The following is a 12,077-nucleotide window of genomic DNA, read 5'->3' on the forward strand; positions in this document are numbered from 1 at the left end:
TGCGCCAACAGGGAAGCCCATGAGTTTAAGTCTTTTAATTCTAAGATTAGAGCATTTTCCACTGTCCATATCCACCAAGGAGGAATACGTGAATTACAAGTTTTATTTAGGTGCATATGGAAGACTTTCACTCACTAGCCAAGGATACCTCCTAGCAGAGGAAAGCAGAACATGCCCTGGGGCTCCTGAACTCATATCACGGTGTACCTGGGACATCCTGGCTTAATTATTAATAGTGCTCCATTTTACTCTCCAAGGTGTTCCAGTTTAGATGATAAATTATCTGGATAATCTACTATGAACCCAGTCTAAAAGAGTCAAATTTTGCTGGTTTTATTTGGATGAGTCATTGAACCTTTTCGTACCAGGGGCTTCCTATGTTTTTCAAATCACTGTTTTCCTGCATGGGAGAGGAATGTTTGTTTTTAGAGAGTTTTCAGGTCCTCAGGTATAAATACTCAATGTGGAGTGAAAGCATTGATTAGGTATCCACGAAATTCTTTATCCGTTAGTTCAAACCAGAAATCCTACAAATTGGGTCTTACTCCAAAGTTAAGTATGGTTTTCTCAGGCACCCCAAGCAGGGATGCAGGTCTTGGGTACCTTTTCACTTCCCTCCCTCTCCTTCCCTCAGGTACTGTCTCTTCTTGTTCCCAGGCATACAGTGCCCTCAGATTGTTCTCTGGGTTCCTACAGTCTCTGACATCAGCCCTCACTACATCTCTCACTACATCCCATCAAAGTTCAAATTTTCTCCATTTTATTGTCCTCAGATGCATTTTAGGAAAGCAACTGAAGGCCCTCATTTCCGGTAATCTTCCTAAGCCTCGTTAATGGGGGTGTTTGGGGCAAGAGGACATCTCACATGCTACTGGAATCACAGAGCTCACAGGTAAGGCCAGTCCCTGTGGGGTAGGGCGTGAGTGAAGAGGCGGAGGGAGGGGAAAAAGATTTCTGTGGAAACCCCTGACTGCTGACAGGAGTCCTCTCCATGGTTCTACTTGGCCCTTCAAAGCTGTGAATCGCCTGCTTCCGTGGAAGGGGTTCAGTCACATTCTTCCAAGGGCGAGAACTTCCGCGGAGAGTGGGATCACAGGGGAGGACTGAAGAGAGCTGGCCTCTGGGAGGCGCTTCTCCCCGTGTGGGTTTGCTCCATCCTCCTCCTCAGAGCAGCTGGCTGCTTGGCTCCGCTGTCCTGGAGGGCCGTGACCTGGTGGCACTTGGACCTTGTGGCTCCCCACCCTCTCTCTGGCCCCTTTCTACATTCTATCATTTACTGTTCTTTGGTTGAAAGCGAAAGAAACCAGCTCTGGTTAACCTACCCGAGGAAGAAATATTTTGGGAAAATAATGGGGTATGTGTGCAGTAGGTTCCCTCAGAAGCAGACTTTGAGAAAAGGCTTTGGGTGCAAGTTGTCTTTTGGGGAGGGATTGTTTGTTTGCTTTTTGTTTTTGTTTTTTTTGAGAGGAGGTATCAGTAGGCCCATGTAGAGGACTGGAGAAGTAAGTTGGGGAAAGGAAGGCAGCCGCTGAGGGTATAACAAGAAGCAGGTTTCCACTCTGGGCAGTCAGGGCTCAATCACCTTGGGGACCTCTGGGAAACCATACAGATGTAACCTGTGATTTAATCCCCCCATATTTGAGGAAGCTGGGGCATTTATACTCCCATTCATCTAGAGTTAAGAACTGTTCCCAGGGGTGTTAATTCTCTGGAATTCTGTCTTCCATAGGCAGGCATAGTACACTTCCAGCCAGAGAACGTCCTCAGGCAGAGTTGCATGCACTTGAAGTAAAGAGTCACTGGCTATGGACTCTGGCTCCACGATGGCTACCATTCATCAATTCCTTCCTTCCACGTATGCACAAGTTATCCCCCTGTTGAAAGATGGAGTCTACTCCTCTGCCCCCTTGAATCTGGGTGGGCTGGTGACTTTTGAGAAGTAGAATATTGTGAAAGCGATGCCTTGTAGCCTATGCCTGAGTCTCTCGAAACACTCACTCTGGGAGAAACCAGCACCTGTCGAAGAAATCTAATTACTTCAAGACCACCATGCTGTGAGGACGCCCAGACTAGCCATATGAAGAGGCCACATGGAGAGGTGCCCTGCCAGCCCCAAGACATTCCAGACATCCCAGACCGATAACACATAGGTGAGTGAAGAAGCCTTCAGATGAACTTGGCCTTGGCCTTAGACTGGCTGCAATGATATGAGAGACCCCAAGTGAGAACAACCCAGCTGATCCCATCAACCCCCACAGTAATAATAAATTATTGTTTTACTCTGCTAAGTTTTGGGGTGGTTTGTTTAGCAACACCAGATAACTGGATCAGTGAGTAAGGGAGCAGTGGGTGCCAGGGGGTATGGCAGGATACCAGCAGGATGGCTGCAGGGCAGCACATGGAGTGAAAGAAAAAGCTAATGTCTAGACCTCAGAAAGAGCGGGCAATCACTTCAGAGCACTGGTCTCAGCTGCTTTTTATCCTAGTGTCACTCCACTCAAGAGTCAAGTTCCCGAGAGGGAAGGAGTCCAGTTATCCTAGCATGGGTCAACGGCATCTTGAGCCAGAGGTGACAGGGTATCTTGACCTCTTAACACCACACTTGCATAATAGAGAAGGTAGTTCTTTAAAACATGAAAAAGGAAGTGAAGAAGTGAGGAGACCAGAAGAAAGGGGAATGACAGGGCAAAACCAAGGACTGTTCCCTTCACGTGTAACTCCACTGCACTCATCCCCCCCAGTTCACCTGGCTAACTCCTAGGTCTCCAGTTACCAGTTCCAAATCCCAGGACAGGAATTGATTTATCTAGTTCACCTTTTCAAGCCACACAGGGGCCTGGGTTGTCAAATGGTCAACCTCCCATCCCTTGGTCCCCAAAGTTGTGGCAAGATGGGAGAGCTCAATCGCATGTTACAAAAACCTCACTGTGCCTCCTGGAGGAGGGGGCGTGGGTAGGGCAGTTACCTGTGGCAGGGGTGTGGCTGGACAGGAATTCTGTACTGACCACGTAGGCAGAGGTTATGCCGATGGACTCTAGGTTCAAGTTCCAGCCTTACCAATGGCAAGTCTCTACAGAAGCTACTCCAATTGTGACAGCCAGTTATCTTCTCTGTGATCACAATATCTACCCATTGGCTTGCTGGGAGGAGCAAATAAGGAGCATCTGGTACACTGCCTATACATAAGCTTTTAGTGGTGGTAGCATGTCATTTTTATCTAAAGGTTGAGGTCAGCCCCCATGTCAGGTGCTTAACCCTCGGTGAAGAGGATTAGAGCCTTTGGTGCAGAGGTACGTGTACCTAGTCAGTACCCTCTCACCCTTACCCTTTCAGTGCACGTTGATTCCCAGCGGCTAGCCCCTGCATCTCTTTACTGAAGGGCTTTCTTTGTCTACTGGGGTGAGCTCTATTCAAGGCAGAAGTGTGGGAAATTCATGACCTCTCCCCTCCCCCAGCAACACCCAACCAGTACTGTAGGGAGTTGGTGTATAAGTACCCCACTGCCCTTGCCCATTGAGTGAGATGCTTCTGAGGCAAATGTTCTATGGTATTTTCCAGAATTCCTCAGAGGGATCAAGCTCCAATTATCCACAGTGGTAGCTTTCTGGATGATACATCCCTCATTGGAGGGCTATCTTACCCCACCTCACTTCCCCACTCCCACTGGTGTTTCCTAGGATCCCGTATGAAATGAACTACTTACATGTGAATTCTTATCTAAGGGTCAGCTTCTGGGAGAACTCAAACTAAGACAGAGAGGAAGATTCCCTGGTCTATGACAAGAAGGGTCCCAACTTCCAATATTTGTCTTGCCCTGGTTCCCAAACCTCATAGGGTTGGTCCTTAGATCACCTGGACTCCAATCCTGGGCCCCATGGCCCTCTGAGCAGCTCCCTGCTGTGTTTCCCCCCGAGACCTCTGCAATATTGGCATTAATTCCATTCTTTGAGTCCTCCTTCCCAGCTCTGTGTTCTTAGGAGATGGGCTATGGCCCACTAAGATGCTTCTCAAACTTGACTTGCAGAGGAGGGAATAGACCCCTGAGGGCTATGGGCCTACTGAAGGTGCTAGTCACAAGCTCAAAATTCATTGCCTCTTCCCTCTCCCCCTAAATGTTGATGTGAGTCTTGCATTTAACACAAATAAATGTGCCTTTAAAAACTATGCTTGTCTTAATGTACACATTAACATTTTCAGTTGCTTATCATTGGATAAAATTGATGGCTCAATAAGATGGTCCATGCTTATTCTTGGAATTGATTTTCCAGTAGTTCTCCAGATTCTTATCTTGACCTGTTGAAGTAGCATGGATCACGGGGTAACTTGGGCCCTAGGTCTTTCCTAGGCTACTTACTGCCCCAGATGAGGGCCAGGCAGGACCCAACCTGAGGAACAATGCGGTTTCGTAGTTCCAGTCTGGCCCCACCTGGGGAGAGCTGAGCCAGGTGATTTGCTTCTTGGACACTGGCATGGGCGTGTAACGGACTGCTCCCAAGTTTCACGCTCAGCTCTTTTCTCCAAGGCAGACATTTAAAGCATAAGAAGTAACAAAGGTCTTAATATCTCCTCTTTCTAGTATCTCCTGTCTCTTTGAACCACTCTCCTTTTTGAAGATGACTGGGAGAAGGGAGGGATCAAAGGAAGAATTTAGTTTTCTTGGTGACCAAAGGGATGCTCTCAGTACATCTGCCTTCCTTAAAGACCTTATTAACATCCCTGCAATGTGCTATGAGAGATTTAGCTCACTGCTGTTCTTCTCTAAAGATGTAAAAAGAAGAAAAAGAAAAACAAAAAAACTCCGTTTCTTTCACTTTCTGAAAGCAGAATGCCACGAAATTTAGTGTTCGTTGAAAAAGACATTAATAAGTTCATGACATCTTGGGGGTGGTTGGAAGGAAGAGGGTTGTGGGTAGCCCACCTCAATATGTCATTGTGGGGAGTCATGGGGTGGGGGTTAAGTCAGGTCTGGGGGGCTGAGAGTGGATTCTATTACTTAAAAAATGCATACAGACAACATGTTTAACTTTTATCTTTTAAAATTGATTCAAGAAGCTAATGGGATTTTCTTAAAAAAATTATTTTATTGAAGTATAGTTGATTTACAATATTATCTTAATTTCTACTGTACAGCAAAGTGATTCAGTTATATATATATATGGATTCTTTTTCCTGTTCTTTTCCATTATGGTTTAAAATATGATACAAATGAACTTATCTACAAAACAGAAACAGACTTACAGACATAGAGAACAGACTCGTGGGATTTAATTTCATGTTACCTGGCAAAGCCAGCGCCAGAGTCTTCTATTTCCAATTTCTACCGGGAATTTTATTCAAACATAATGCGCCTCGGAGACAAAGGATAAAGAGGAGAGAGGGTGGAGTTGATGAGCAAATTAAATGGCCTTTATCCCTTTAGCAAGCTGGCTAATTTACAGTTGAAACTTCACAACAGGCGCATTCTTCCTGACAACATCTGCATTTTATAATGTGCCCTGTGACAGCGGCTCTGCCATTATCTGCCGTGTGTTTTATACTATGTGCTGTGCTGAGCGCCCAAGGCATGGTCAGGGAAGGCCTTCTTTCCACGGTGATTAGATTTATGGCCCCGGTCTCCATCTGAGGAGAGATTAGCAGGACTAGGGCTGTTTAGTTTGGCAAAGGCGAGAGGAGCAGGGTATGTGATAGGTACATTATAGAAAATGATAAACGAAGAAAGGGAAGACTTTGGGGGCCCCTCATTTGCCATTGCAAAGACACTTAACACACTCTGGTCCCCAGCCCGGGCGTGTCATTAACCCGGGTGGTTTGAGGCTTTGGAGGGAGCAGGGGCAGGCCTCAGGGAAAGGCGCTATACTGATGGGAAATGTCTGGGTCGATGTATTTAAATGAAATAGCACCTATGGTTACATTAGCGAGGATCGGTTTACCGGGGCCATCCATCCTACTTTAGGGCATGGTGACAAGGCTGGCTGTACTTCTTGCTTCCCATGGGAGGGGGCCCCAGACGACTTGGCACCAGTCCCCTCCACAGGGTGTCTGGGTTTCCAGCAGCCTTTTCTCCATAGGAGACAGAGGGGGAATCCAAGCACTGAATGGATGCAAATATCTGGGGGGTTGTGGGGTGGGCATGCCTAGATGCTGCCAGTCCTTAGGAACTTAGTAAGGGCCACTATCAACGTGGCCCACGGAGACTGCTGGCCTCGAATGGGAGAGACCTGGAAACTGCTGGCTTTTATAATTCACCTGGGACTTCCTGTATCTCTGGCTCCAAAGCGAACTGGATCCTTTAAACACTGAGGCGTGCAGGCCAGCCGGCTCCTGATGAGGGCAATACCTTTGATGGCGATGTTAGCAGTGGGTCTTAGCGGCAGAGTCTTGGGGGGCATTCCCATTTTCTTCACTGACTCCTTTTTTTTGTCCTCAGTTTCCCGGTTGAAGACTGCTATCCTAACCCCAGGCTCCCTGAGGCTGGGGGTGGGAATGGTGGAGGGTCAGTCTGTTAATGTCTGACGGGCTCTTTGAAGTCCGCTTTGTGTAAGCAAAGCCCCCTCGGGGCACTTGCGGTGTAAACAATTCCAAACTGACCACCACTGGTGAGTGAATTCTTCCTCGCCTTCCACCCTTTCCCTCCCAGCAGCCCCTGGAGCAGCTAAAACCTCTGCAAAACTGACTTTCCACGACTTCCCCTTCCTTCCTCTCTCTGTCTCTCCCTACCTCTTTCCCTCCCTCCTTCCCTTTTTTCTCTTCTGTAATTCTCTTTTGTTTGTTGTGTTTTGTAGGAATCTTAATTCAGAACTTCCTCTTGTCTGTGTATAGGAAACTTGTACCGCGGCAACCAATTTGGTTGATGTATCTCTCTTTCTCTGAAATGGAAATGCAATGGTGTCCAAATCTGGACGGTGCTCCTCAGACATCTGACCTTCCGGGGCAGCAGAAAGAACAGTAGGAGGAAAGCATTTTGATTTTTTGTTTGTTTGTTTCTTTGTTCTGTGGCTTTAAGCAAGTCACCTAAACTCTGAGTCATTGTCTTCAGCAGGAGGCAAAGACCAATGCTCTACCTGAGACACACACACACACACACACACACACACACACACACACACACACACAGCCACCCAGAGCCACCTTTTCTGGAGATGCTGAAAGGGACATACATAGGGAATTAGGCTGATCAGTGGAGGGGTTGGTGGATGCCTGCTAAAAGCAGATAAGACAGAACATCTAGACAGCAGGCCATTGACAGGTGCTAAATGGCTTGGGGAATATTATTTTAATGTTTGACCCACACGCGTTATTTATACTAATTAACCACAAACTCATATGCTGCTGGACTTTCGTAAATAGAAGAATTGATAAAGGCGGTAATAAGACAGATTTATAGGTATCTATAGCCAAATTTAAAAAGCTGAATGAAATGCATTCTGTAAGGGCAAAATCGTGAACTCCACATGTGACGTACAAAACACTGAGACTGCACTTTATTATCCCAGCCTTAGGAGCTGTGTGGTTTCAGGCAGTTAACTTAACTTCTCTGAGCTTCTCAGTTGTCTAAACAGCTAATACTTACTGAGCACCTCCTGTGTACTAAGCATCGTTCTTAGCATATATTATTTCATCCCACAATAACCCATATGGTAGCTACTATTATTGCATCTGTTTCACTGATGAGGAAACTGAGGCACAGGGCATGGAGAGACCTACCCAGATTCAAATAGCACAAATGTGGCACGGACAGGATTTGAGTCCATAACACACAGCCACCATGGTCCTAACCTCATACATTAGTCAGGGTTCTCCAGAGAAGCAGAATCCGTAGGATACGTAATAAAAGATTTCCTATAAAAAACTGGCTCATGCAATTACGGAGACTGACAAGCCCCGAGATCTGCAGGGTTAAGTCAGCAGATCATGGTTAAATCTCAAGTCAAATCTTGAGCTCTATTCACATAAAATGACCCGTGTGTTAAGCTAGCTGACCTCTGTAGGTGTCGTGCTCCTCAACAGAGAGGAACAGTATTTCTAGAGGCAAATGTCTCCTTGTCGAGGCATTTTGACTTTCCCCTTCTCCGTTCCTTGGCTGTCTCCTCTTCTTGTCCATCTCTGGGGCCTAACTAGGAGCCCAAGCTAGGCTGGGGTAATGGAAGGTGTGACAGGGACAGTGAACCAGCGGCCTCCTGTTCTACTCACCAGGGGTGCCGGCATCCTGGGCCACCCACCCTGGTTTTATTTATTTCCAAGCCGCAGCAGCGAGGTCTGGGAGTCGCTCCCGGGCGGGGCCTTCTCCCTGGCGAACAAGTCATCTCAGGGGGTGGGAATTGCCCAGGGCAGTGCCTTTGAGAGATGCGGCTGACTCTGTCTCAGTTCTCTGGGGTGGTCAGCCTGTAATTTTAAGATTTACTGGCCTCGCGGAGATAGCCACAAATGGGGCAACAACAGTAATTACAAGAGGCTGCTCTGCTGATCCTTGGTTACAAATGTTAGTTAGAAGCTAAAGAAGCTTCGTGCAAGCATTTCCTGGAGTTGCATGGGCTCCATGTCCTTTTTGCTTTTATTTTCCTCTCCTTAAAAAGGTAGAAAAATGAGAGAGGGAGAGGATGAGAGAGAGAGAGAGAGAGAGAGAGAGAGAGAGAGAGAGCGCGATAGAGAGAGAGAGAGAGAGAGAGAGAGAGCGCGCGATAGAGAGAGAGAGAGAGAGAGAGAGAGAGACTGATTCTTATTTAATTTCATTGTGGCCACTAGGAATTAGAGTCTTTGAAGTTCAAATTATTTTAATGCTTTTTGGGGTTTGTTTTATATTTGGAATTGGAAAAAAATAGGAAGCTGAATTCCTAAAGCTCATGGGAACCCGTGTTGTAGGTTCTGCCAGTTCGTGGCTGAAGAAGGGCTGAACAGAATGATTTGGGGGAAAAATGTCTCCAAGCTGAGTAAAAGAAATCAAACTTCTGGGACTCCTGCCTCCTCAGAGAAGTCTGGACCGTGATTGCCCTCCTAGCTGCTCTCCCTCCTGAGAACGGTTAGAGGGAGCCGTTTCATACTGTGCTCATTTTCCTTAGAGAAGCCTCCCGACTTAATATCAGCGTTAACCCCATGTGCTGTATGAAAGCGACAAGAGATGGCCTGGGCTTTCTGGAGACAGTTCATGGTCTTTGCCAGACCACCTGCCCTCCTGACCTTGACCTCTCTGGAGGCAGTTAGAGGTCATTCATTGGGCCCAGGAGGGCTCTGAAGATAGAACTGACCCCAGAAGAAGAGAACAGCATTGGTTGTTTTCCTCCAATTCTTATCTTAGCTTCCAAATGTTTAAACCCACTGCAGCCTCTTTTGATGTGCTCCTGAGGGCTACACAGACCCCCCCCCCCGCCCCGAGACCACTTCACACCACAGGAATCAGTGGAAGGCTGCTCTCACGGATCAGGCCATCTGCACTCCCTTTCCTTGGAAGGTCCATTGCTTTATAAGGCCTTGTGGTTTTAAGACTCCCCCTGAAAGATCCTCTGTGTACACCTTCTGCCCTGGAACAGGCCATTTCCACCTCCCCATCCGTGGGAGTCTGCCTCTGCCAGGCAACATCCTGCCTCCTGCTGAGGGCCGCCTCCCAGAGATGCTCTAGGGGCAGGTTTTCTCCTCCTCCATGGAGAGCTCTTGCATGGGGCAAGACAGCACAGTTACCATTAATAACAGCTGTTGTGACAATAAAATTCTCTGACATATCCAACTGACCCTGGAGCAGAGCAGGCACCCAGGAAGGGAATGGAGCTTCCCTGAGAGTTTCCCTTCCCGCATAACGAGAGGATACACGGATGAACCAGAACGAGCAAAACGGCTTTAACTGAAGTAACTGATGTCTTCCTCTTTGCTTGAGTAAGCAGAGTCTCCAAAGGGGCCATTTCCAAAACTGGAGCCCAAGCATGTTTATTTTGTCTTGATCAAAGTTAGTTTGTGAATGGTCTCTCAGGACAAGACAACTTCTCCGTGATTTGGGGTGCCGTCGCAAAATCCTTGGAAACCAGGAGGACATCTGTGGTGTAGAAGTGAGGGCACCTGTTTTGAGGCAAGCAGTTCTCAATTCTGACATCGACTATCACTGCGCCCCAGTTTTTCCATCTGCCACATGGGCGTGATGGCAACGCGTGCGCGGGGTCCCGTGAGGATCACAGGCAATGAACAGACGACTCCAGCACGTCGCCTGGCAGGCGGCAAGGGCTTAATACATGCCAGTTGACCTGGGTTGGAGTAAATGGATGTCCGTTCTCTCTCAGCTTCTAGTGCTAAATACTGGAAGGCTAGTGTCCCCTGCATCGACTTCTCTGGTCCAGGGGGTCTCCCCAAGCTGCCCTTTTAACAACATTTGACAAAGGAGTCAAGTGAGTTTCTATTCAAGCCATGCCAAACTTTTAACCCCAAACCCGCTTATTAGCAACTGAAGCTGAGTCAGATTTTCTTAATGAATACATATATATTTAATATATATATATTCCTTTCTAGCTACCATTTATTGATCATTGTTTGCCAGATCTTGTTTTTTTAACTTTTACATATAGTGTCCCATTTCATTCTCAGTTAACACCTGTGAAGCACGGTGGTTAATTTTTTGTGTCCACTTGACAGGGTCATGGGTGCTTACATGTATGGTCAAACATTATTCTGGGCATCTGTGAGGGTGTTTCTGGATGAGACGAACATTTAAATTGGTAGACTGAGTAAAGCAGGTCACCCTCCCTAATGTGGGTGGGCCTTATCCAGTCAGTTGAAAGCCTGAATAGAAGGAAAAGGCTTCTCTGAGTAAGAAAGTACTTTCTCCTGGATGGCCTTCAAACCGGAACGTCAGCTTTTTCCTGCCCTCGGACTTGAACTGAAACATTGGCTTTTCCTGGGTCTCCAGCCTGGGGGCCTGCGGCCTGGAACCACACGTTCAGCTCTCCTGGGTTTCCAGCTGCTGACTTACCTGCAGATCTTGGGGCTGTCAGTTTCCATAACTGCATGAGCCGATTTCTTACAGGAAATCTTTTATTACGTATCCTACTGGTTCTGTTTCTCTGGAGAACCCTGGCTAATGTATGAGGTTAGGACCATGGTGGCTGTGTGTTATGGACTCAAATCCTGCCCGCACCACATTTGAACTATTTGAGCCTGGGTAGACTTCTCAGTGCCCTGTGCCTCAGTTTCCTCATCAGTAAAATAGATACAACAATAGTGCCTGCCATACGGCTTATTGTGATATTAAATAATATATACTAAGAACGATGCTTAGTACACAGGAGGTGCTCAGCAAGTATTAGCTGTTTAGACAGCTGAGAAGCTCAGAGAAGTTAAGTTAACTGCCTGAAGCCACACAGCTCCTAGCAGAGCTGTGCTGGCTGATTCAAGGCCCTTCTCTATCCTTTGGACCAACTTGATTCACAAATGTTGCCCTCAGCATGGAGTGGCCACCACTCACGGAGTGGCCTGACTGGGGCAGAGCCGCATTCGCATCTCCATCATTCAGGTGCATGGCCCTGTGGGTGGCCTTGGTGTGGGAGCAGGTATTACCGGTGGCTCCCACCACTCTCTGCAAGATTGAACGCGACCATGCAGCTTGACTTTGCCCTTCCAGCGGTATGTTTTTGTTCCTTCCTCCACCTTCTGCCCTCCCCTGCAGCCCTCTGGCTGGCCAACTAGAGTTATTTCCCAGCTGTGTTAGCAGGCAGTGTATCAGAGTTATTGTGTCTGGCTGAATGGCATGTGGCTCGGGGGGAGCAGGGCGGGGTACAGAACACACTGCTAGGTCCTGGGGGGGTGTGGAAGGAGGAAAACCCACAGCCCAGCTCTTGAGGTACCACAATCAAATGGGAGAAATAAGGCATGCCACGAAAAAGCCCCAGAATAGAACTGGGCGGTCTGGGACACACAGGCACATCACATGACAGATTCTGCTTACCCAGATAAATGACCGGTAAAGCTTTAAGGCACTGAAATTGGATATGGCCAGTCCAGAAGGGTACCAGGAGGAGGTATGCTGAGGGCTGTTTTGAAGAATGGATATGAACTAACAGAGTGAACGAGAACACTCAAATTCCTTCCGTAATTATGATTTG

Source organism: Lagenorhynchus albirostris, chromosome 7 (assembly GCF_949774975.1).
Source record: "Lagenorhynchus albirostris chromosome 7, mLagAlb1.1, whole genome shotgun sequence".
Lineage (NCBI taxonomy): Eukaryota > Metazoa > Chordata > Mammalia > Artiodactyla > Delphinidae > Lagenorhynchus > Lagenorhynchus albirostris.